At 43.1% G+C, this 25,999-nt stretch overlaps 1 protein-coding gene and 1 non-coding gene across 3 annotated transcripts in view; one reads left to right on the forward strand and one right to left on the reverse strand.

The window, feature by feature from the left end:
• Positions 1-25,999, reverse strand: part of KCNQ5 (potassium voltage-gated channel subfamily Q member 5) — a 630,518-nt gene that overhangs the window by 287,768 nt on the left and 316,751 nt on the right. The gene's annotated exons all lie outside the window — the stretch shown is intronic.
• On the forward strand, positions 11,393-11,464 carry TRNAC-GCA (transfer RNA cysteine (anticodon GCA)). Its single transcript has one exon. It is a non-coding gene; the product is annotated as a tRNA-Cys (tRNA).

A 25,999-nucleotide genomic window follows, 5' to 3' on the forward strand; every position in this document is an offset into this window, starting at 1 on the left:
CCTGCATTGTTCACCTACGAATGACTGCAACTTAATATCAATATATTCAATTAAAGTAAGACAAATTCACTGGGTCCCAGTTCAAGATGGCAATGTAGGGAGATCCTGAGCTTCTCTCCTCTCATGGATGCACTGAGTCTACAGCTATGCATGGAATGGTTTCCTTTTTAAAAGAACTGAAGTCCGGCTGAGCGATGACTCCACACAGAGCGATGGAGAAGAAAACCACATGGAGGCTGGGCCTCCTCTTGCCATAAACCCTGCTTCTTGCCCAGTGACGGGAGCTCCTCCCTAAGGAGCCGAGGTTTCGAGCCCCAAATGGGGCACCTTGACTTTTAGGACCTGTGTCTGAGTCCCTTAAACATCTAACTTTGAGAACCAATGAGGCTTCTGTCCTGAGAGCAAACAACAAACAGCTCTTAAAGGGCTTGTGTGCTTGAGCTCAGCTGCCCCAGGGCCCATCTTAAAGGCAGCTTATCATGCCCAGCTCAGAGTGAAGTAGGCTCAGCTGCTATAGTAAAGAAGGCCCTGAGCTGGCGTCTGGCTCCACTCAGCACACTCCCGGAGCCTGCTGGCTACTCTCCTGGGTGGAGACAGGTGGGCGCCACCCCCATGCTGTCTCCTTGCTGTTTCGGGGGGAGCACCCACGTGTCTGGTTCCCTGACGTCTGTGGTCACCACCAGGTGACACCGCTCAACTGCCTTGCTATGGAGGTCAAGAGGGCTTGCATTCCTGGTCCCATGAGACTCTGATGGTTGGTGTTTCCCCACAAGGAGTCCATACTCCTGTCTGGTCCCCTGCTATTTGCTGCTGCCTAGGGACACCCCTATGTTGCCTGACTGTGGTGGCCAGCAGGGTACTGTAGGACCACAACCAGTGGAGAAAGGTTTTTTAAACAGCTGTCTCCACCAGAGCACAGCAGGAGGCAACAGACCCAGGAAGCTGGTCTTTCAGTGAAGAAGGCTGATTTGCTAATCCTCATGGCTGTGGTCCAAGGGGTAGGCTTCTAACTATTCACACATCTGGGGCTGACTGTAATCCTTTTCAGAGACCTCAGAAGGTGGGTAATATCTTCACCCTCTCCCTCTGCTGGGCCCCAGGGTAGTGTCTCCTGGTGGGGAGCTGTATATGTGACTGGGGCCCGGGTTTTTAACCTGTGGTGCCCCAGTTTTGTGGCTGGCTCTGGTGGCTGGTCAGCGGGGGGACTTGCATTCCTGGGCCCCATAGGACTCTCCTTCAGAGAAATGTTTCTCAAGAGACTCCCACCCCCAGGGCACCCACCTCCCCAGGCCAAGTCTTTCTGGGAAGGAGGCCTCTCTGCCATCCTGGAACTTCAGGTTTGGCCCATATATCTAGTGGTGACAGAGTGGATCTCAGGAACAGAGGCTCGGGATGCTGCCTTGATGCCCTCCCTCTCTCTTGCTCCAGACTGCTGGTGTTTATCAGAAAAGAGCTTATATATTCCTCTGGGGCCCCAAGTTTTTGCAACTGCCACCAGGGTCACCTCTATATCTCCCGGCTTGGGTGGCCAGTGGGACTTACACTAACGGTCCTACAGGACTGCATTTATTTTAAATACATACTTAAAAAAAAGTTGTTGCCTGCCTGAGGCTCTGTCTTCCAATCAGCCTGAATGAAGTGCTGAGATCCTTTCATTAGGGATACTATCAGGTCTTGGGTTAAGTTTAAGGGATGAAGGGTTAGTTGCTCAGTCGTGCCTGACTCTTTGCGACCCCATGGACTGCAGCCCACCAGGCTTCTCTGTCCATGGGATTCTCCATTCAAGAATGCTGGAGTGGGCTGCCATTTCCTTCTCCAGGGTATCTTCCTGACCTAGGGATTGAACTTAGATTCTTTACCGACAGAGCTACAAGGGAAGCTATCACGTCTTGGCACACCCTCAACTACTATGAACCATTGACAATGTAATAGGCTCTTGGAAAATCACAAAGATTTGAGAGAAAAGAAAGAGCTGAGGCAGGATTGAGTGACAAGGTTCATCTCCTACATGAGGCCACTCCTTCAAGGCTGGAAGAGGTTGCTGTTTCAAGTACTATAGAAGCCAAGACAGAGTCAAGTACAATGAAGAAACAGAGGAATATTTTCCAAATGAAAGAATAATATAAAACCTTAGGAGAATACTTTAATGAAAGTGATGTCATTTACCTAAAAAAGAGTTCAAAGTAATGGTCATAAAGATGCTTACCAACCTGGGGAGAAGAATGAATCAGGTCAGTTAGTTCAGTTGCTCAGTCGTGTCTGACTCTTTGTGACCCCATGAATCACAGCACGCCAGGCCTCCCTGTCCATCACCAACTCCTGGAGTTCACTCAGACTCACCTCCATCGAGTCAGTGATGCCATCCAGCCATCTCATCCTCTGTTGTCCCCTTCTCCTCCTGCCCCCAATCCCTCCCAGCATCAAAGTCTTTTCCAATGAGTCAACTCTTCTCATGAGGTGGCCAAAGTACTGGAGTTTCAGCTTTAGCATCATTCCTTCCAAAGAAATCCCAGGGCTGATCTCCTTTAGAATGGACTGGTTGGATCTCCTTGCAGTCCAAGGGACCCTCAAGAGTCTTCTCCAACACCACAGTTCAAAAGCATTAATTCTTTGGTGCTCAGCCTTCTTCACAGTCCAACTCTCACATCCATACATGACTACTGGAAAAACCATAGCCTTGACTAGACGGACCTTAGTTGGCAAAGTAATGTCTCTGCTTTTGAATATGCTATCTAGGTTGATCATAACTTTTCTTCCAAGGAGAAAGCATCTTTTAATTTCATGGCTACATAACCATCTGCAGTGATTTTGGAGCCTAAAAAAATAGTCTGACACTGTTTCCACTGTTTCCCCATCTATGTCCCATGAAGTGATGGGACTGGATGCCATGATCTTCATTTTCTGAATGTTGAGCTTTAAACCAACTTTTTCACTCTCCTCTTTTACTTTCATCAAGTGGCTTTTTAGCTCCTCTTCACTTTCTGCCATAAGGGTGTCATCTGCATATCTGAGGTTATTGATATTTCTCCCAGCAATCTTGATTCCAGAAGAATGGATGAACTTCAGTAAAGAGATGGAAAACATAAGAAAGCACCAAATGGAAGCCACAGAGCTTAACAATGCACTAATTGAACTGTAAACTACACCAGAAAGATTTAAGAGCAGACTAGATGAAGGCATGAAATTAAAAGACACTTGCTCTTTGGGAGAAAAGTTATGACTAACCTAGACAGCATATTAACAAGCAGAGACATTACTTTGCCAACAAAGGTCCATCTAGTCAAAGCTATGGTTTTTACAGTAGTCATGTATGGATGCGAGAGTTGGACTGTAAAGAAAGCTGAGCACCGAAGAATTGATGCTTTTGAACTGTGATGTTGGAGAAGACTCTTGAGAGTCCCTAGGACTGCAAGGAGATCCAACCAGTCCATTCTAAAGGAAATCAGTCCTGACTATTCATTGGAAGGACTGATGCTGAAGCTGAAACTCCAATACTTTGGCTACCTGAGGCAAAGAACTGACCCATTTGAAAAGACCCTGATGCTGGGAAAGACTGAAGGCAGGAGAAGAAGGAGTCGACAGAGGATAAGATGGTTGGATGACATCACGGACTCAAGGGACATGAGTTTGAGTAAACTCCGGGAGTTGGCAATAGACAGGGAGGCCTGGTGTGCTGCAGTCCATGTGTCGCAAAGAGTTGGACATGAGTGAGCAACTGAGCTGAGCTGAACTGAAATGAGATGAAGCAGAAGAAAGCACAAGTCAATAGAAGACAAGATAATGTAACTCATCTAATTGGGGCAGTACAAAGAATGAAAAAAAAAGTGAAGATGGCTTAAGAGACTACCGCGACAATGTCAAACAGATATTCATATCATAATATCATAGGGCCCCCAGAAGAACAGATGGAGAAAGGAAAATAAATTTTATTTGAGGAAATAATGCTAAAATCCTCCTTAACTTGGGGGTAGGAAACAGACATTTAGATCCAGGAAACCTAGAGTTCCAAATAAGATGAACCCAAAGAGATCCATATACCAAGATACTTTATAATCCAAAAATTAAAAAGTTAAAGATGAGAAAATGTTAAAATCAACAAAAGAAAAACTACTTGTTATGTATGAGGGAACCCTCATGACTATCAGCAGGTTTTCAGCAGAAACTTTGCAGCCCCAAACAGAGTGGCATGACATATTCAACACATATATATGGAATTTAGAAAGATGGTAATGATAACCCTGTATGTGAGACAGCAAAAGAGACTCAGATGTATAGAATAGTCTTTTGGACTCTGTGGGAGAGGGTGAGAGTGGGATGATTTGGGAGAATGGCATTGAAACATGTATAATATCATATGTGAAACAAATCACCAGTCCAGGTTCGATGCAGGATACAAGATGCTTGGGGCTGGTGCACTGGGATGACCCAGAGGGATTGTATGGGGAGGGAGGTGGGAGGGGGGTTCAGGATGGGGAACACGTGTACACACGTGGTGGATTCATGTTGATATATGGTAAAACCAATACAATATTATTAAGTAATTAGACTCTAATTAAAATAAATTTATATTAAAAAATAAAATAAATAAATAAAATAAAATTTTTTAAAAAGTGCTGAGAGAAAATAAAACCTTCCAACCAAGAATACTCTATCCAGCAAAGTTATCATCCAGAATTGGATGAGAGAGAGTTTTCTAGACAAGCAAAAGCTAAAGGAATTCATTACCACCAAATTAGCCTTACAAGAAATAATAAAGGGACTTCTTTTAGCCAAAAGACAAGGGTGCTATTTAGTAATAAGAAAACACTGGAAAAGTAAATGTATAGTAATAAAACACTGGAGTAATCACTTATAAAGCTAGTATGAATGTTCATAGACAAATTAATAAAAATAACTAGGAGTAAAGTAATTAGTTAAGGAATGCTGCTGCTGCTGCTGCTAAGTTGCTTCAGTCATGCTGACTCTGTGCGACCCCATAGATGGCAGCCCACCAGGCTTCCCAGTCTCTGGGATTCTCCAGGCAAGAACACTGGAGTGGGTTGCCATTTCCTTCTCCAATGCATGAAAGGAAAAGTGAAAGGGAAGTTGCTCAGTCATGTCCGACTCTTAGCGACCCCATGGACTGCAGCCCACCAGGCTCCTCTGTCCATGGGGTTTTCCAGGCAAGAGTACTGGAGTGGATTGCCATTGCCTTCTCCAAGTTAAGGAATACATGAGACAAAAAGGTGTGAATAAAATGTTGAACTGTAGAGTAATAAATTCATAAATGTAGTACAATCCTAGATAAAAATTTAATTAATGAGAACAATAAAGTATGCAATGTTAATGAAAGGTACAGGCTATGGTTAAGTTGGCATTCACACTATTCGCATCATGATTTCTAAATATTTTCTTCTCTCTCTTTTTTTTTTCGCCATACCACAAGGCATGTGGAAAGCGTAGTTCCCTGACCAGGGATCAAACTCACAGCCTCTGCAGTGAAGCCCTGAATCTTAACCATTGGATCACCAGGGAAGTCCCATTTTATTTTCTAATAGGGACAAATTAGCCAGATTTTCATCCCTTCCTCCCAACTTATCATCCATTTTATCTAGATGAAATGATTATATATTTTGAGACACTGGATTTATTTGAAATGCCTACTGTCTTAGTCCCATTGTCACCTATTTGGCTTAAAATTCTTTGTAGAAATCTCTAAGCTCTCCAGAGTCAGATGAGGCCACATGAAACAAACAAACCATAAAATAAGAGATCACTTGCTTCTTTGATTTGTAGTATACACAAAAGTTTTTCAAAGTGAGATATAAACAAGTTGTATTTCCTAAAAAAATTTAAACTTGTTATAGTTGACATATCTGAGGATCTCGGTGGAACTTAGTCCAGGGACATTTGCCACATATTAAAACTACAGAATTCTGAGTTATAAACATTTTAGCATTTCCACATGGCTAATAAAGAGCCACAAAGTACCACTGAAACTGCTATAAAATTTCCTGCTGTGAGACCAAAGTTTGTAGAACTTTGTAGCTAGTTTGTAGAACTCAATTCCTTGTGTCAATGTTTTCTGAGGCTCAGGTTTTTTTTTTTTTTTTTTTTTTAATTAATGAAATCTCTGAGTCCTGACTGTCTTAACACTTACCAAGTGGCTATGGTCTTGGAAACTTGTTGCATCACATCATTTGACCCTAAATATTTTCAATTAAAACATTTCAATAAAATATTTTCCTTAAAATGCTATACAGAAGAGATTTTGAACGTTCACAGTTAGAAATATACTCCCCCCCCCCACAAAGAATTAAAAGCATGATTCTAAGGAACATTAGGGCTGTTGGCACCTCTTATATATTTCTCATTGTCTTTTAACATAGTTTGGGGCTTAGGAAACCAGAAGTAATAATTTTAGTTGAAAATATGTGATTTCCAGAAACCAGAATACAGTGTAAAAAGAGAAAGAAGAGAAAGGAAGACGTGCCTCAGAAGACACTGTGGACAGATGCTTCTCATAAACAATGTGAGCAGATTGGTTTTTAATAGACAGTGTAGCTTTTCATGAGCTGGTAATTTCTTGCAGCAGTAATATTAATTAATCTTTTTCTATGCAGTGCTGGGTCCCAAACCAACACAACTCTGTGGGCAGAGCAGTTTATCATCTTCCCCAGCAGTTAGAGAAATGAATGAAGGTGGATCCCTGAAGGCAAAAGAGAGAGCCCGCCGACACGCCATCTCTGCTCTTACCAGTCTCTTTTCTGAAGGGGACACTGTAGGACTGCGCCGGCTCAGCCACGTGGCTGAGACGCAGCTTCTTTTCGCTTTCTGCCATTTCTCTTGCCTTTCCATGTTTGTTTCTGCCAGGAGAGATGGAGTAATCTTTACCCACCATCCACAGAATCACACATCTAAGCATGGAAGTGTCAAATCTTTTGTGGACTTCTGACTACAGTTCAGGGCTTCCCTAGTTCCAGTAGTCATGTATGGATGTGAGAGTTGGACTGTAAAGAAGGCTGAGCGCCAAAGAATTGATGCTTTTGAACTGTGGTGTTGGAGAAGACTCTTGAGAGTCTCTTGGACTACAAGGAGATCCAAACAGTCCATTCTGAAGGAGATTAACCCTGGGATTTCTTTGGAAGGAATGATGCTAAAGCTGAAACTCCAGTACTTGGACCCCACATGCAAAGAGTTGACTCATTGGAAAAGAGTCTGATGCTGGGAAGGATTGGGGGCAGGAGGAGAAGGGGACGACAGAGGATGAGATGGCTGGATGGCATCACTGACTCAATGGATGCGAGTCTGAGTGAACTCTGGGATTTGGTGATGGACAGACAGGGAGGCCTGGCGTGCTGTGATTCATGGGGTCGCAAAGAGTCAGACATGACTGAGCGACTGAACTGAAGTGAACTAGTAGCTCAGATGGTAAAGCATCTGCCTGCAGTGCAGGAGACCTGGGTTCGATCCCTGGGTCAGGAAGATCCCTTGGAGAAGGAAATGGTAACCCACTACAGTCTTCTTGCCTGGGGAATTCCATTGAAGAGGAGCCTGGCGGGCTGTAGTCCATGGGGTCACAAGAGTCGGACAAGACTGAGAGACTAACACACACACACACACACACACACACACACACACACACACACACACACACAGAGTACATTTCATATGAAATACAAAGCCTCCGTCTCAGCTCACAAGGCTCTGTGCTATAGACGGCTGTTCCCTGCAGCACTACCTTGTCTCAGTCTGCAAGGCTCCAGCTGAAACCTTTCCCCTGGGTTCCCTGAACTACTGAGCAAGCTCCTCCCTCCCACAAGCTATTCTCTACCCCAAATCCTCCTCCCTCCCCGCCTGGATGATACCACCTTCAAATTTCAATAAAGCCACCTGGCTTTTTCTTCCTTCTGTGGTTCCGTTTCCTTTAAAGCTTATATCATGAGTTCTAATTGCATGTGTACATTTGGGTATTTGTTTTTCGTTTGTTTCTTTTATAATCCTAGTGTCATATAAACTCCATGAGGCCATGCACCGAGGCTGTTTTGGCTGGAACATGCCAGAAGAGCCACTGGCACACAGTAGGCACTCCGTTAAAGAATGGTTGGATGCATAAGGACATGGTTATTTGTAGATCTAGTCTCTTTTAAAAAATTAATTAATTTATTTGACTGCTTTGGGTCTTCGTCATGGCATGTGGGATCTGGTTTCCTGGCCAGGGATTGAACCTGGGCCCCCTGCATTGGGAGCATGGAGTCTTAGGCACTGGGCTACCAGGGAATTCCCTTGTAGATCTATTCTGATGATGTTGGTCTCTTAGGAATATATTTGGCTGGCCAGGAAGATCGTTTGGTTGGGAGAATGGCATTGAAACATGTATACTATCATGTAAGAAACGAATAGCCAGTCTATGTTTGATGCAGGATACAGGATGCTTGGGGCTGGTGCATGGGGATGATCCAGAGAGATGATATGGGGTAGGAGGTGGGAGGGGGGTTCATGTTTGGGAACTCATGTACACCTGTGGTGGATTCATGTCAATGTATGGCAAAACCAATACAGTATTGTAAAGTAAAATAAAGTAAAAATGAAAAGTAAAAAATAATAAAATACACATTTCATTTTCACCAAGAATTATTTTGAGACAACATATTCACCATTTTGTTCCAATACCTTCTGCCATTTTTCAGGTGACTTCATAATTCCATTTTCCCTCAAATTTTTTATCTTTTTTGAGCAAAGAGCTATTCCAGGTATCCTTTATAGTCTTCCAGGGAATACATTTTTTTTGTCCATTAAGAGAATTTTGTGAAGATCAAAATAAATGGAAATCCATAGGTATAATGTTTGGAGAATACAGTGGATGAATCCAAACTTCCCAGCTAAGCTGTAACAGTTTTTTTGCTGGTCATCAAAGAAACATGTGGTCTTGAGTTATCCTGATGGAAGATTATATATTTTCTGTTGACTAATTGTGTACACTTTTCATTGAGTCTGCTTTCAGTTGGTCTAACTGGGAGCAGTACCTGTTGGAATTAATTCTTTGGCTTTCCAGAAGGAGCTCATAATAGAGTACTCCCTTCCAATTCTACCATATACACAACATCGCTTTCTTTGGATGAAGACCAGGCTTCGATGTGGTTGGTGATGGTTCACTTCGCTTGTCTCATGATCTCTTCTGTTCCACATTACTGTACAGTATCCACTTTTCATTGTTCATCACAATTTGCTTTAAAAATAGAATGTTTTCATTGTGTTTAAGTGAGAAATTGCATGCGGAAATATGGTCAAGGAGGTTTTTTCACTTAACTTATGTGGAACCCAAACATCAAAGTAATTAACATAACCAAATTGGTGCAAATGATTTTCAGCACTTGATTTGGATATTCTGAGTATGTTGGCTACCTCCCTTGTGGTATAATGTTGTTTCTTCTCAATATCTTGATTTGATCTCTATCAACTTCAACTGGCCTATCAGACTGGAGTATCATCCAGAGAGAAATTTCCAGCATGAAGCTTCCAAAACCACTTGTGACACATTCAGTCAGTCACAGCACCTTCTCCATACACCGCACAAAGCTTTTTGTGTTTCAGTTGCATTTTTACCTTTCTTGAAATAATAAAGCATAATGTGACAAAAATGTTGCTTTTTTCTTCCACCTTCAGTTCTCAAATGGCTACACAATAATTCACCAATTTTGATAAGGTTTTTTTTTTTTTTAATGCACACTGAAATGACAGCTGTCACAATACAATCTAGTGGCTCAGATGGTAAAGAATCGGCCTGCAGTGCAAGAGACCTGGGATCAATCCCTGGGTTTGGAAGTTCACCTGGAGAAAGGAATAGCCACCCACTCTAGTATTCACACATGGAGAATTCCATGGACAGAGAAGCCTGGTGGGCTATAGTCCATGGGGTCGCAAAGAGTTAGACATGACTGAGTGATTAAAACACACACACACACACACACACACACACACACACACACACAGGCTGCTAGAATCACAGAAAGAGATGAAAGAAATCCAGCCTCCGCCCCCCTCCGCCAATGTACTACAAGGACCGTATACCCCTTAGCCTGTCATTCATTTTTATGCATGATCATCCACTCTTCATCAAACCCAGCAGAACAGCACACAGGTCTGTTTTTCTCTCTTTTTTTTTTTTTTTTTTTTGAGTCTTCATTTCCATATGAAGGGTCTCAGGTCCTGAGAAATTTATATTAAAGCAATTTATGTGCTTCCCCGCCCCCCCCCCCCATTAATCTTTGTTAGTTTATTTTTCAGACCTAGTCAGGGACTCTAGGAAGGTGGTGAAAACTTTTCCCTCCCCTCCAGGACCCCCCCTCCCCACCGGTAGTCTCTTTATCTCATTTTGAAGAGCTTACTAAGCAGTTTTGACCTTTATATAATTACTGACTCCATAGTAACACGACATTAATTTCAGCTCAGAAACAATTGCTAATTACGCTTTATGGTTTCAAAAAACCTGTCATGAATTCATATCTCAGGTACATGGGAAGTTGTTTAAAAAGAAAAGAAAAGAAAATGCTAGTAAGTCTCAGATAAGCAAGTTATAATTAGAAGGTGAACTACAAGAAAAAGACAAAGATGAACTTCAGTATAAATAGTCAGTATAAACAGTATAAATATTTCCCCAATGAGTGTTTTTGATATTACCTATGAAGTATTAAAAACTGTTCTAATTTAGTAAACTGTGATTGAATTATATTAGTACATTTTTCCAAACTCATCCTGACCTGAAAAGGAAACCTCTGTGTTCAAAATCGAACCCACAGACAAAAACTGTGTTTCTAGGTCTCTTTTATTTGAAGATCATGTAAGGAAGTAGAGTAGCATATACTAGGTAACTAAAGCACAAGTAGGGAGTGTGCTCTAGTCTACTAAGTAACCCACCAGAAATGATGGCCTTCACTGTATGCTTAGAGTCCTTAGGAGGCTTATACATACAATAAGACCACCAGTATAGAGTCAGTCATAATACAGAACTGGGGCTGGGTCCTCTGATACTGTCTGAGTGAACTATTAAACCATTGCCATTGTCTAGTAAGCTGTCAATGGAGGGATTTTTCTGGCATTTTTTTTCCCTGCAAACTGCCCCCAACCCCAGACCCTTTCGGAGGGACATACTTTGAAAGTATCAACAGTTTCCAGCTGAAGGATCCATGTGTCTTAAAATTTTCTTTACATCCTTAACTGACAAAGTTACTACCCATATTATGGTCACAAAACCAATTTAGGTTCAGTGATTCAGTGAGTTTTGAATTCTTGATTCCCAGTTTTGATTTGCTCCACTTGGAGACTGACTGTCAGGATGTTCAATTCAAGGTTCCCTAGGATGAAAGATTAGCTAACAGATTTTGAGTGTTTAGTAATAAGTACTTCCTAAGATTCCCTGGTGGCTCAGATGGTAAAGTGTCTGCCTGCAATGCAGGAGACCCAGGTTCGATCCCTGGGTTGGGAAGATCCCCTGGAGAAGGCAAAGGCAATGCACTCCAGTACCCTTGCCTGGAAAATCCCATGCACAGGGGAGCCTGGTAGGCTACAGTTCATGGGGTCGCAACGGACATGACTGAGCAACGTCACTCACCTCACTTCACTTACTAAGCATTATATTTATTAAGAATTTAATGTGGTTTATTTAGCTCATGCAGTTCTTGGTACAGCCTAGAGTAAGAGAGTCTCTTATGTTTCTGTCTCTGCAGATGCACAAATGGAAGCACACAGAGATTCTCACGTTCCAGCAAGATCCTAAGTTCAGTAACAAGCAGAGCTGAGACTTCACCCACAGTTCCCGGCCCCACCAGCGACTGCTCTTTGCCAGTCACTGACCACCTGGGGCACCAGAAATGCCCCGGACTTCTGTTTCTTGCTGGTCTCCCACTTGTCCCCAAACATAATGTGCTGTCCACCCCAACCCCATGGGCTTTCTAAACGTGCCATGCATGCATCTTTGTTCTCACATTTGACCACTGGTTACAGGAAATGGTTGATCTAAATATTCACGTGTAGCCAAACCACTATGCTTTAAAAAAAGAAAACATACTACACATAAATATAAAAAGTATTGGCTAAGATTTAGTAAGAAAAATATTTCTAAAAGACAGACTGGAATCGGGTGAAGAATTGGGACCATTAACAGTGTTCTGAGCAAAAATGTAGAAGGTAGAAAAAGCAAAGGACATAGGGCTTTTTCTTCACTGAAATGAGCTTCAGGGAATTAAAGGTTATGATTTCTGGATTCTGAAGTAACATCCGAGGTGCAGGGAAGTCTTTAAGAAGTAGCTTTCTCTGCCCCATTAGCAGCAGAATGAATTGGGAAGTGTAAATGACCCACACAGGTCACAGCTGGTCTGATGGGTGGAGTCCCGCTCCTGTCACACTTGAGGGGTCAGATTTCCATTAAAAAAAAAATATATATATATATATATATATATATATATATATTTTTAGTTGAAGGATAATTGCTTTACAATACTGTAGTGGTTTCAGCCATATATTCACGCGAAACAGCCATATATTCCCTCCCTCTTGAAACTCCCTCCCACCTCCCACCCCCTCCCAGCTATCTGTGTTATCCAGAGCCCAGGTTTGAGTTCCCTGAGTCATACAGCACATTCTCACTGGCTATCTGTTTTACACATGGTGGAGTATACGTGGTGGTCCATGCTGCTCTCTCAATTCGTCCCCCCCTCCCCTCCCCCCGTGTGCACAAGTCTGTTCTCTGTGTCTGGGTCTCCATTGCTGCCCTGCAAATAGGTTCATCAGTACCATCTTTCTAGATTCCAAGCATGCTTCAGTCGTATCTGACTGTTTGCGCCCCCACGGGTATAGCCTTCCAGGCTCCTCTGTCCATGGGATTCTCCAGGCAAGAATATTGGAGCAGGTTGCTGTGCCCTCCTGCAGGGGATCTTTCTGAACCAGGGATCGAACTCTCATCTCTTATATCTACCCGCATTGGCAGGAGAGTTGTTTAGCACTAGGGCCACCTGGGAAGCCCCTATATTCCATATATCTGTGTTACTATATGATATTTGTTTTTCTCTTTCTGACTTACTTCACTCTCCATAATAGGCTCTAGGTTCATCCATCTCATGAGTACTGACTCAGATTGTTCCTTTTTATGGCTGAGTAATACTCCCTTGTGTATATGTACCACAGCTTCCTTATCCAGTCATCTGTTGATGGACATCTAGGTTACTTCCGTGTCCAGCTATTGAGAATTGTGCTGCAGTGAACACTGGGATACATGTGTCTTTTTCAATTATGGTTTTCTCAAGGTATATGCCCAGTAGTGGGTCTGTTGGGTCATATGGTAGTTTTACTTTGTTTTTAAAGGAATCTCCACACTGTCTTCCATAGTGGCTGTATCAATTTACATTCCTACTGACAGTGCAAGAGGGTTCCCATTTCTCCACATCCTCTTCAGCATTTATTGTTTGTAGATTTTTGGATGATGGCCATTCTGACTGGTGTGAGGTCATCGGTCTGACCACCTCCTATAGTAATGGAAATAAAAATCAAAAATAAACAAGTGGGGCCTAATAAAACTTAAAAGCTTTTGCACAGCAAATGAAACTATAAACAAGGTGAAAAAAGCAATCCTCAGAATGGGAGAAAACAATAGCAAATGAAACTTTTTCTAAAATATACAAGTGGCTCATTCAACTCAATACCAGAAAAACAAACAGCCCAAACTGTGGTACATATACACAATGGAGTATTACTCAGCCGTTAAAAAGAATTCATTTGAATCAGTTCTGATGAGATGGATGAAACTGGAGCCGATTATACAGAGTGAAGTAAGCCAGAAAGAAAAACACCAATACAGTATACTAACACATATATATGGAATTTAGGAAGATGGCAATGACGACCCTGTATGCAAGACAGGAAAAAAGACACAGATGTGTATAACGGACTTTTGGACTCAGAGGGAGAGGGAGAGGGTGGGATGATTTGGGAGAATGGCATTCTAACATGTATACTATCATGTAAGAATCGAATCGCCAGTCTATGTCTGACGCAGGATACAGCATGCTTGGGGCTGGTGCATGGGGATGACCTAGAGAGATGTTATGGGGAGGGAGGTGGGAGGGGGGTTCATGTTTGGGAACGCCTGTAAGAATTAAAGATTTTAAAATTAAAAAAAAAAAGTGGGCAAAAGACCCACACAGACATTTCTCCAAGGACACACAGATGGTTAACAAACACGTGAAAAGATGCTCAACATTGTTTATTGCTGCTGCTGCTGCTGCTAAGTCGGTTCAGTTGTGTCCGACTCTGTGCGACCCCATAGACGGCAGCCCACCAGACTCCCCCGTCCCTGGGACTCTCCAGGCAAAAACACTGGAGTGGGTTGCCATTTCCTTCTCCACTGAATGAAAGTGAAAAGTGAAAGTGAAGTCTCTCAGTCGTGTCCGACTCCTAGCCACCCCATGGACTGCAGCCTACTAGGCTCCCCCGTCCCTGGGACTCTCCAGGTAAGAACACTGGAGTGGGTTGCCATTTCCTTCTCCAAGTGCAAATCAAAATTACAAGGAGATAGCACCTCACACGTTCCTTTGATTAATTAGTGGATGAGGGGGACCCTGGTGCTGACACAGGCACACAAGAGGGTGAGGAGGTGGACATCGAGGGCCTCAGGGAGCAGTTAGGATAGGATTCTGGGGACCTGTGCCTCTCCCTGGCCACACACTGACAGCTGGAAATGGCCAGTGAACTCACATGGAGCATGTCCGTGCTGGACAACAAAGCTCAGGCACAGACCACACAATGGGTCTGCCACTACCAGCAGGCCTTTTTGATACCAGTCCTTTCTCTGAAAAACAAACCCACCTAGCACAGTTTGCCAAAATCTGGGCATCTAACTGAAGTAATTAATAAGCTTTCACTTTCTGACTTTTTTTTTTTTTCCCCCAGAGAAGATGCTCAACAGAGTAACTAAAAGATGGAGCCAGACACCTGGGTGGGATTCTTGATTCTGTCATTTGTTAGCTGCTCAGTTTGGGGGACTTCTCTGGCTCCTTGTTTCCTCACCTGTAAAATGGATGAAATAATGATGTCTACCTCACAGGCTTGCCATGAAAATTAAATGAGTAAATGACTGAAAAGCATTTGGAAAAGCACCTGACATACATGAGTTATGAGCCCAACTACTCAACATATGCTCGTTGTTGTTATGATGACAATTTATGTCAGTATTGCTGGAAACTAGGCACAGCAGTGGGTAGAAATAGCTACGTTGTGGGGTTCCTGTCTCACCAATAACCTTGGCCCTTATAGCCTGCAGAAGGGGCAGGTCCCAGAGACCATATAAATATTCTGTGCCTGCCTTTTTTCCCTTGGTTGCAGAATCACTAGCCCAGAGGCAAACACCTGATCCAGGGCCAACTAGTCCTTCGGTTGACCACGGATACTCAAGTCATTTGGGGAAATGTTTTATAGAATCAGGGCCAACATCAGGCCAATGCCATGTGATTTTCAGTGCTGTGTGTTAACTTGAACTTGTTGACACGGGTTTTATTTTTCCTGTAACCTATTTTACGAAGTCACAAATAATACACCCGCCTGCGTGTGTGCGTGTGTGTGTGCTAAGTCGTGTCTGACTCTTTATCATGTATGACTCTTTATGACCCCATGGACCTCTGTCCATGGACGTCTCCAGGCAGTAATGCTGGAGTGGGTTACCATGCCCTTCTCCAGGGGATCTTCCTGACCCAGGGATTGAACCTAAGTCTCCTGTATTGGCAAGCAGGTTCTTTGCTACTAGCACCACCTGGGAAGCCCAAGTAATACACCTAGGGACCCACTGAATAGATAGGACCCCCGAATTTTCCCTGGAGGCTATTTGTCCCAGGTATCATCATGTACTTATCCCCGCCCCCCGCACTGTCTTCATTGGTTTGGTTGGGTGCTCTAGGGGAAGGAGCTGTAAGCTCCCAGTTTCTCTGGCAACTCTGATTGGGAACTTGGCAGATGGCATTTTTCTCCATTGCTCTGACTCCCTCCCCCTCACCCTGTTCTCAAAGATTTGGAAGGAACAGAACTCACTTCTCCCCATAAAAGAACTCTCTCTCATGACTCTGAAACATATTCACAAAAATGGTTAATTTCTTGTTCAGAGATTTTTTTTTAAATTCCAGAGATCATTAAAATAATAACCACCTCAACGAGGTTCTGCCAGTTAAAGACCATCCAAAGCATCTTTCAAGGATACACAGCTTTACAAAATACCTACAGATGCTGGTGGAAAACAGTAGTACCATCCTTAACTAGATTCGGCTTGGGTTTAAACAGAGTCAAGCAGGACTGAGAGATTTTAGGCTGCTACTGTGCTCTAGGAATCCTTAAGAAACAGAGAACCCAGTGTGGAAAGCTGAACCTAGATCCATGGTTCTCAGTCAAAGACAATTTTGTCTGTCTACCTCCCCCACCCTCCCTGGGACATCTGACAGTGTCTGGGGACAGTTTTGATTGTCACAACTTGGGGAGTGGAGGGGTCACTACTGAATTGGTGGACAAAGTCTGCTCAACATCCTACAAAGCACAGGGCAGGCACCTACAACAAACAATGGCTGCCCCAAATGTCAGTAGTGCTGAGAAAGAGAAATCCTGGTCTAGATTAGAGTAACTTGACCTGTCAATATCAGCAGTGACTTGAGGAGGTTGTTCTGGGCTTCCCTGGTGGCTCGGATGGTAAAGAATCCACCTGCAATGTGGAAGACCTGGGTTTGATCCATGGGTCAGGAAGATCCCCTGGAGAAGGAAATGGCAACCCGCTCCAGTACTCTTGCTTGGAAAATCCTATGGATGGAGCATCCCGGTAGGCTACAGTCCATGGGGTCGCAAAGAGTCAGACACGACTGAACGACTTCACTTGGGGCAGTAGGGTGGGAGGTAGAGGTGGGAGCAGGCTCCCTTCCACAGCTTTCTTTCCCAGGGCACAATACCTTGTGAAAAGCTCTAAAATCTTCTAGAAACTGTGCCATAATAAATTTCCTGAACGTCTCCAATGTCTCTAGTGCAAGGGGATGCTTTTTTTTCCCCAAATCTCTCAGTCCTATTATAGTTATTCTTTCAAAACTGAGCCCCCTCAGGACACTCCCCTGTCACCTCCTCTGGACCATGTCTCCCTGAAACCCTGGCATGTCATGGAGTGGTGGCCCTCTGAGATGCCTGGAAAAGGCATCTTCACCAGGGCCAGTATAACCACTGCTCATCCCTCCCTCTGCAGAGAGGCAGTTGGCTTTCTCTGGCTAACCACTGGGGCCAGTCAGCTGTATACAGAAAAGTGATGTTCCCAAGGATCAGGCGGCTCTTGAGAGATATTAAGCATTTGACATTTCCCCCACTTTCTTCCAGCTTAAATGAAATAAAGCAGGACCATACTTACAATCTGCTCCTTAATATGTGTTATAGTCAATTTTTTTTTTTTTGGTAAATAAAAGCAAACTGATTCAATCAAATCTTGCAGAAAACTGTAGTTGTGTAGGAAAACTCTTCTGATTTACGGAAGGGTGAGGTACTAGAAATACCAGATTGTATGGCACTGAGGTAAAGAACCCGCCTGCTGATGCAGGAGATTGAAGAGACTTGGGTTCAATCCCTAGGCCAGGAAGACTGCCTGGAGGAGGAAATGACAATGCGCGCAAGTATTTCTGCTTGGAGAATCCCGTGGACAGAGGAGCCTGGTGGGCTACAGTCCATGGGGTCTCAAAGAATCAGATATGACAGAAGCTACTTAGCTCATGCACACAAGGTACTAAAGGGAAGCATCCATGTACATCACGGTGGAAATGACCACAGGAAAACGTTTTTCCTTTCAGACTGGGGAAGGCTGACAGCTAAGACCAAAGGCGGGAGAACTCAAGCGGGATGCAGGCTTGTTCATATCCCTGGGTTCTTAGGAGGTGGTGGGTCCACAGAGCTCTCCCAAGGAGGGCGAATGGTCCCTATACCATGGCCCTTGTGCATCTCCTACTTCCCTGTATCATCATGCAGGCCCTGTTGTGTGGTCGGTCCCTTCTGCCTCACTGACACCTCCCCTGAAAGTTCTAAGAGAGCATGTGCTAGCTAGCATCAGTTTCACCTTAAATATTTCCAGGCAAGCATGATATCTGGAAGTTACTGGGTTATGGCTGCATAATGCTCAGGGAAAAGCTTGAATTGTGTTTTCTTTGTATTAGGAATTAATACCCATTACTAATCCTGGGTAAACAATAAAGTGGCTGGAAAGAAAACATAAAATGAGAAATCGCTGCCATAGAAACTGCCGACGATTGCTTTGTCACTGTTTTTTGGAGTTCTGTGAAAGAGCTCAGTTTTAATTATCTAACATTAAAAAAAATGAGTTTTCTTTTAAAAAACTGACTCCATAGCTAAGTCTCAGTTCCCCAAGATTAGCTATCAGGGATAAAACCAAAGCCACTGAGTAACCAAAGTCTAGCGTGTGTGTGTGTGTGTGTGTGTGTGTGTGTGTGTGTGTGTGTGTGTGTGTTAGTCACTCAGTCGTGTCTGACTCTGCAACCCCATCGACTGTGGCCCGCCAGGCTTCTCTGTCCATGGGATTCTCCAGGCAAGAATACTGGCATGGATTGCCAATCCCTTCTCCAGGGATCTTCCCAACCCAGGGGTGGAACCCTGGTCTCCTGCATTGCAGGCAGGTTCTTTACCGTTTGGGCTAGTCTGGGGAGGAGGTCAATTAACGAATTTGTGTGTGGGCTTTGTTTGCACTTGAATTTCTGTGCAAATCCTGCCTTACCTCAGGACCTTGATCCTGCCTGTGATCTTTAGAAGTGTCTGCATGTCACAGACCTTACATTTCAAGTCAGATTCCTTTCTATGTGCTAATATTCCAGCAGGATCTTTTTATATAATTATACATGCTTAGATGGGAAAGCAGAAGTACAGTGAATGAATTTGTCACTTTTCTAATGATTAGAAGTTTTTTGACAGCAATTAAAATTTAGTCTGTGTTTCTGTGGTTATACGTGTGTACAGTTGAAGTACATCATCACACAGAAAAAAGGTCTGCTTTTCATCTTCTTTACCCTTTAATCTTCAAGCTCTTAGCAGAGACACATACATTTCTTATTTTAAAGCAATAATGTTTCATAAAATATGAACACTTAAGATTGTATCTGCTATTTTCAGGGAGATTCAAGGAATAGTTATTTTAGGGGAATTCAAGAAAATTGCTCAATATATATGGAAGCCACTTGATCAATTTTTCTGATTTTTTGTGGCCTTTTTTTAGACACGCAAAAAAAAAAATGTGGATTTTCTTATTTGGGAGCAAAGAACCAACGGTTATTTAATCTTTTAATATAAATTTATTTATTTTAATTGGAGGTTAATTACTTTACAATATTGTATTGGTTGCTTGGGGCTGGTGCACTGAGACGACCCAGAGGGATGGTACGGGGAGGAAGGAGGGAGGAGGGTTCAGGATGGGGAACACGTGTATACCTGTGGCAGAATCTTTCTAAATTAAGAGGTAAAGCATCTTTGAAGCCAGACTGTATTATCATCAGCCAAACTCTACACCCCTCTTAATTAAAACAGACACCCCTGTAGCCTCACAGTTCTTCCTCCAGTCTAACCTAAATACATGTTACTGACACCTCTGGCTACTTCCTATTATGCCTCAGTAGTTAAATTAAAAAAAAAAAAAGAATAGATTTGCATTTTTGCTGCACTTTTTTTTTAATACTAAAATCAAAGTATTAAGTCATTCCTTTGGTATCTTGACTACATAACCCCAGCTCCTCAACCTCTTCTAAATTAACAGGTTCTATTTTCTGATTCTTGCATTATTCTAGTATCTTTCCTCTCCCAGCTTCTTGTGAAAAGGCAGAGCAGCAGAAAAGGCAATGTTCTCAACCAGCGAGTGGGGTGAACAAGCCGGGGACAGCTGGCCAGGCGGGATGATCCGGTCTGGATTCTGTGTGTTTCCTTTGACTAGGAGACCTGCTGAGTTGCAGTTTCCAGAGGCTCCACCCTGCTCTCTGCAGGTACTTAAATCCAGAGCTGCCCAGTCCCAGCTGGAGCCTGAGGGCAGGGGGTCAACTCAGGCTCTCCTGAGGCCACTGCTGCCCCTCCCCGCCAACTTGGCCTCATAAAACACTCTCCTCCACCAAGAAACTAAGATTCCTCAGCTCTTTTGTGCCTTCTTTTATCATTGCATTGGGAGTTCTCCTTTTTAAAACCTGCTTTCATTGTGTTTTATATTTGTTCTTGTATTTTCACATTTTTCAAATGGGGAAAAGAACCCCGTGGCCTGGCAAATGTGGCTGTGGGAATCTGGCCCTTCACACATGAGACCAAATCTCTATATGTACTTCCCCCCATCCGCACCAACAGGTGAGTTCACACAGGTGACCTGGTCCTGGAAGACAGCACCTCTGTGAGCCGTGACAGCCCTACCCCTGAAGTGTGTGTGTGCACGTGCGTGTTTGTGTGTGCCAGTGGCTCAGTCACGTCCAACTCTTTTTGATCCTAGACACTGTAGCCTGCTAGGCTCCTCTGTCCATGGGATTCTCCAGGCAAGAATACCAGAGTAAGTACCCATTCCCTTCTCCAGGGAATGTTCCCAACCCAGGGATCGAACTGGGGTCTCCTTCATTGCTGGCGGACCCTTTACAGTCTAGGCTACCAAGGAAGCCCCCCGAAGGGCCTACTTCAGGTAGTAAAACACATTTGCAGGGCAAAAATTATCCTGTTTCCCTTTCCCCATCAATGAAACAAGCTTATATATCCTTCCTAGTTTTTCTCTAGCACGTTTACTTTATTTTTTGCAGTTTTTATTTTATATTCCCTGATGGCCCAGTGGTAAAGAATCCTCCTGTCAATGCAAAAGACTCAGGCTTTATTGCTGGTCTTGGAAGACCCCCTGGAGAGGGAAATGGCAATCCACTTCAGTATTCTTGCTTGGAGAATCCCATGGACAGAGGAGCCTAGTAGGCTATGGTCTACAGTGTTGCAAAGAGCTGGTAATAACTTAGCCACTGAACAACAACAAAGAGCTCATTAACAGGGCTGTGTTAGTTTCATGTATACAGCAAGGAGATTCAGTTCTACATATATAAAAAATATATATATATGTATATATATATATATATATATATATTTCAGATTCTTTTTCCATTTAGGATATTTCAGAATATTGAACAGCATTCCCTCTTTGATACAGTCGATCCTTGTTGGTTATCTATTTTAAATACAGTGGTGTTCTAGTATGTTTATTATTCTATTTTATAAAGTTCATCCTTGGCCTAGCTTGGACTGAGTAAATAACCTCTCCAGATGCCGCCCGGACAGGTCAGTCTCTCTGCTCTAAACTGCTATATTCTAAGTCCTTGACCTTCAAGCACAAGTAAAAATTGAAAGTGTCGGTCGCTCAGTCATGTCCGACTCTTTGCACCCCCATGGACTGTAGACCACCAGGCTCCTCTGTCCATGGAATTCTTCAGGCAAGAACACTGGAGTGGGGATCCATTCCCTTCTCCAGGGGAGCTTCTTGATCCCCAGGTTTCCTGCATTGCAGGCAAATTCTTTACCATCAGAGCCATCAGGAAAGCCCCTTAAAGCACGAGGCCCCCTTCAAGTCCCTTCAAGTTTGAAGGCTCTACAGGAAAGTAGTTGTATTTTATGCAGCTGTGAGTTAAGAAAGCACAACACAAAATTACCCAAACTCTCTAGGGCTTCTGAATGAGATTTTCTAATCACAACAGCATCTGGGTATCCCTGGAAAATATCTGCAGACATAGATGAGATAACTAATGCTGGTTTTCCAGTAGCGTTGTTTAACAGTGGATGCACACAACCCTTGCACACACAACAGGGACCCCTGCTCCAGGGAATAATCAAGTTGAAACGTATTGTTCAACTCTCATGTTGATCCAATGCCGTTGATTCACGTTCAGGTCCGAATTTCTGTAATTTTACTGCAGGGAATGCATTGAGAATTTTCCAAACGTGTCAGGCATCAATACCACCACTGATTAAGATCTAACTGGCATCTACTGGTAGGGAGAAAAAAGAAAGTGGAAAAACACACTTGGAATTTCCGAGTGCTGCTAATATCCCAAATATTTCCATTAGCGTTTTATCTAAATTAAATTAAGCTTGCAGTTTAGATCATGAATGAAGAATGAAGAACCATGCATCGTGTTCAGAAAAGTTAGACAACTGGTACACAATTGCCCAACTGAAGGTTCCATGACTTGAATTTATATCTGAATTAGTGTAACCATCAAGCCTGAGCATTTTGCACCACATGAGGCTACAAACTTCTCTGATAAATTTAGCATAAAGAAAACACTTGTGGCCATTTCTGGGAAATCACAAACAGTTCTGAAACTAAGCAAGAGGGATCCTGGATTAACGAGGAGGAGGCAAGCTGTATTTTCAAGTGAAGTATCTATAAACTTAGTAAATAGATCTAATCCATTCATGGTCATTAGGAAAAAGTTATGCATTAATATACTCATCAATTCTTCTATGTGCATAGCTCTGTGTTGCCAACAACATGTAATTCCCTCCAGTCACTATTTTCAGTGATGATGAGTATTTTGGCTCCTATCCAAGCTTAATCTGTCAACATTTTAGGATGAGAATGCCATCGGTTGATAAAGATGCTCTGCAGCCACTCACCAGGTGCGCACCTGCTTACTCTCATGTTTGCGCTCCAGCCTCTTCCTCTCCTAGATGTCAATTATTAGAAATCTTACGTGTTTGGACCTTGCTGTGAATAAAGAAAGGAAAATGTGCCCTGGCAAACGGGGAAGAGTAAAATGCATGGGCAAGCCTTCCAAAGCACAGAAGCCATCAGCAAAACTGCCAGCTCAGAAGTAACACAACTTCAGTGGTTAGAGTGCAGCATCTCCAAGGAAAGCAAACTGCCAAAAGGATAATGCTTTTCTGTCTAACAAAATACAAGACCTCCTTTGCCCTGGATTCAGCCTGCAGCATGGATGTTCTTAGGTTCGCAGACTCGTATTGGAGACTTCATTCTAGGGCAGACTCTATGATGAGCCACATGCTGGCCCAGTGAACCCTTTCCTTACTTGGATTTCTGCAGCAGCAGGACTGGTCTCTCCACCACAACACACTCAGGACTCATCCATCCAACCCCTCTTATTGATTGGGCACTATGTTAGGCACTCGTCCGACTCACCACTCGCATGATGGACCCGTCCTTTCCCATCCTTCACATGAAAGCCAGAATGATTTTTCTCAGACCAAAATCGAGTCATGCCATTTTGCTGCTGTGAACTCATCTTGGGCTTCCCCTTGTCCTTGGGGTAAAGTTCAAAGCTTCTCAGTCAGTGTAGCTGGCAATGCTGTTCACACCTAAACTCGGCAGAGCTAGAGTCACAGGTGCAGGCCTTCCCTCCCCAGGCCAGTCCCACCCAGTCCTGCAAAGATCCGAGACAAGGTGTGTCTTCCATTTAGAGCTTCTTGTGAGGATCAGTTGATGAGAAGTTGATTAGTCTCTACCTGCGTCAGTTCTGCTCATGCTGTAGGTACTAAGTCACATTTGCATTCAGCACTTCACATGTATTTTACTCATATTGATCAGTTTATCATGTAGGAAGCTGCCTGGGGACTCAGAACTTTCAAATTTAGAGTTCAATGGTATGTGAGTAAGAGGATAGGAGGTCTAGAGACAAGGTGAAGAAGCAGGCTTAGAAGAATAGTACATAGGGAATAATGAGTTACCAGACTCAAACAGATAAAAAAAATCCTTTCCATTCTATAAGAATGATTATAAACAAAAAATTTAAATATTAAAATGTCTGCACAGTGTTCTTGCCTGAGAAATCCCAACAGAAGAGCCTGGAGGGCTAAAGTCCATGGGATTGCAAACAGTCAGACAGGACTTAGTAACTAAACAATAACAACAACATATTAATCAACTATTGAGGTGAAGAGTAATAGGTAGGAGAAAGCTTCACAGGTGATAGTGATAAAGTTTGTTATTCCATATATAAACATTGATAGAACCAGAGATCAAATTGCCAGCTTCTGTTGGATTATAGAAAAAGCAAGAGAATTCCAGAAAAACATCTATTTCTGCTTTATTGATTACACCAAAGCATTTGACTGTGTGGATAACAACACACTGTGAAAAATTCTTCAAGAGATGGGAATACCAGATCACCTTACCTGCCTCCTGAGAAATCTGTATGTAGGTCAAGGAGCAACAGTTAGATCTGTACATGGAACAACAGACTGGTTCCAAATCGGGAAAGGAGTACATTAAGACTCTATATTGTCACCCCGCTTATATAATTTATATGCAGAGTACATCATGTGAAATGCTGGGCTGGATGAAGCACAAGCTGGAATCAAGATTTCCAGGAGAAATATCAATAGCCTTAGATACGCAGACAGCACCACCCTTATGGTAGCATGAGAAGTGGAATTAAAGAGTCTCTTAATGAAAGAGAGTGAAACAGGTGGCTTAAAACTCAGCATTCAGAAAACTAAGATCATGGCATCTGGTCCCATCACTTCGTGGCAAATAGATGGGGAAACAATGGAAACAGTGACAGACTTTATTTGTTGGGGCTCCAAAATTACTGCAGATGGTGACTGCAGCCATGGAATTAAAAGACGCTTGTTCCTTGGAAGAAAAGCTATGACCAGCTTAGAGAGCATACTAAAAAGCAGAGACATTACTTTGACGACAAAGGTCCATGTTGTCACAGCTTTGGTTTTTCCAGTAGTCGTGTATGGATGTCAGAGTTGGAATAGAAAGAAAGCTGAGCACCAAAGAATTGATGCTTTGGAACTGTGGTGTTGGAGAAGACTCTTGAGAGTCCCTTGGACTGCGGGGAGATCAAACCATTCAATCCTAAAGGAGATCAGTCCTGAATGTTCATTGGAAGGACTGATGCTGAAGCTGAAACTTTAATACTTTGGCCACCTGATGTGAAGAACTGACTTCTTTGAAAAGACCGTGATGCTGGGAAAGATTGGAGGCAGGAAGAGAAGGGGCCGACAGAGGATGAGATGGCTGGATGGCATCATCAACTTGATGGACGTGAGTTTGGGTGAGCTCCGGGAGTTAGTGATGGACAGGGAGGCCTGGCGTGCTGCAGTCCATGGGGTCGCAGAGAGCTGGACATGACTGAGCGACTGGGGACTGACTGATATAATCTGTGTGTGTACTGGCAGATGGTTTCCTTTTCTATCTCTGTCATTGCTGAACAATAAGAGTAGACTTAACTTTAAAGGTTTTACTTCCCGAGTTGTAAGATGAGAAGGTAAAAGAGATGAACTTTAATCTCACATCCAACTCTGGATTCAACACTTTTATTGGCATTTTATTAGAAATGTGTAAGGAATAAAAACAATGATATCTAGTGCTTAGTGTCATAAGCGATCAGCAGATTAGCTTATGGTAAATACTATTCCTGCAATTCAGGTTTATTACCATTATGTAGCAGTGATGAGCCATATCATGCAATTCAAGTAAAAAAGTGATTTCTATCTGGTAAAGGGATTTACACATTTTCTTACAATTTATTATTAAAGATATGACTCTGCATCAAGAAAATTCAGCAGGGCTTAACACTAAAAGAATAATCTGGAATTGTGCTCACTGACGATCACCTTTTACTGTAGCCACTGAATATGAGCTTGCCATCTGGAGTTCTGACGGGATGTCCTAGACCTCTGATCTTACCAAATGGAAACTGTCTGTGATGGTCAGTTCGGAACTGTTTACTTTCTGTATTAGCCACAGCAGGTCTATTTAGAAGAGCCCAGACATCCTTTTAGATATCTTTGCTTTACATAGTTTGTCTTCAATATTGAGGAAACTAAGAAATATCCAAGTAGGTGCACGGTGTCTTTCACACAGGAGTATTGTTGTCACCGCAGTCCTAAGGACCCTGCTCTGGACTAGTCACAATGCAGGCTGGTTGTCTATGCATCTAAGGTGACTTAGCCTCCATTCATGAAAACAGTCTGCTGTTGGCCAAATATC

Source organism: Ovis aries, chromosome 9 (assembly GCF_016772045.2).
Source record: "Ovis aries strain OAR_USU_Benz2616 breed Rambouillet chromosome 9, ARS-UI_Ramb_v3.0, whole genome shotgun sequence".
NCBI lineage: Eukaryota > Metazoa > Chordata > Mammalia > Artiodactyla > Bovidae > Ovis > Ovis aries.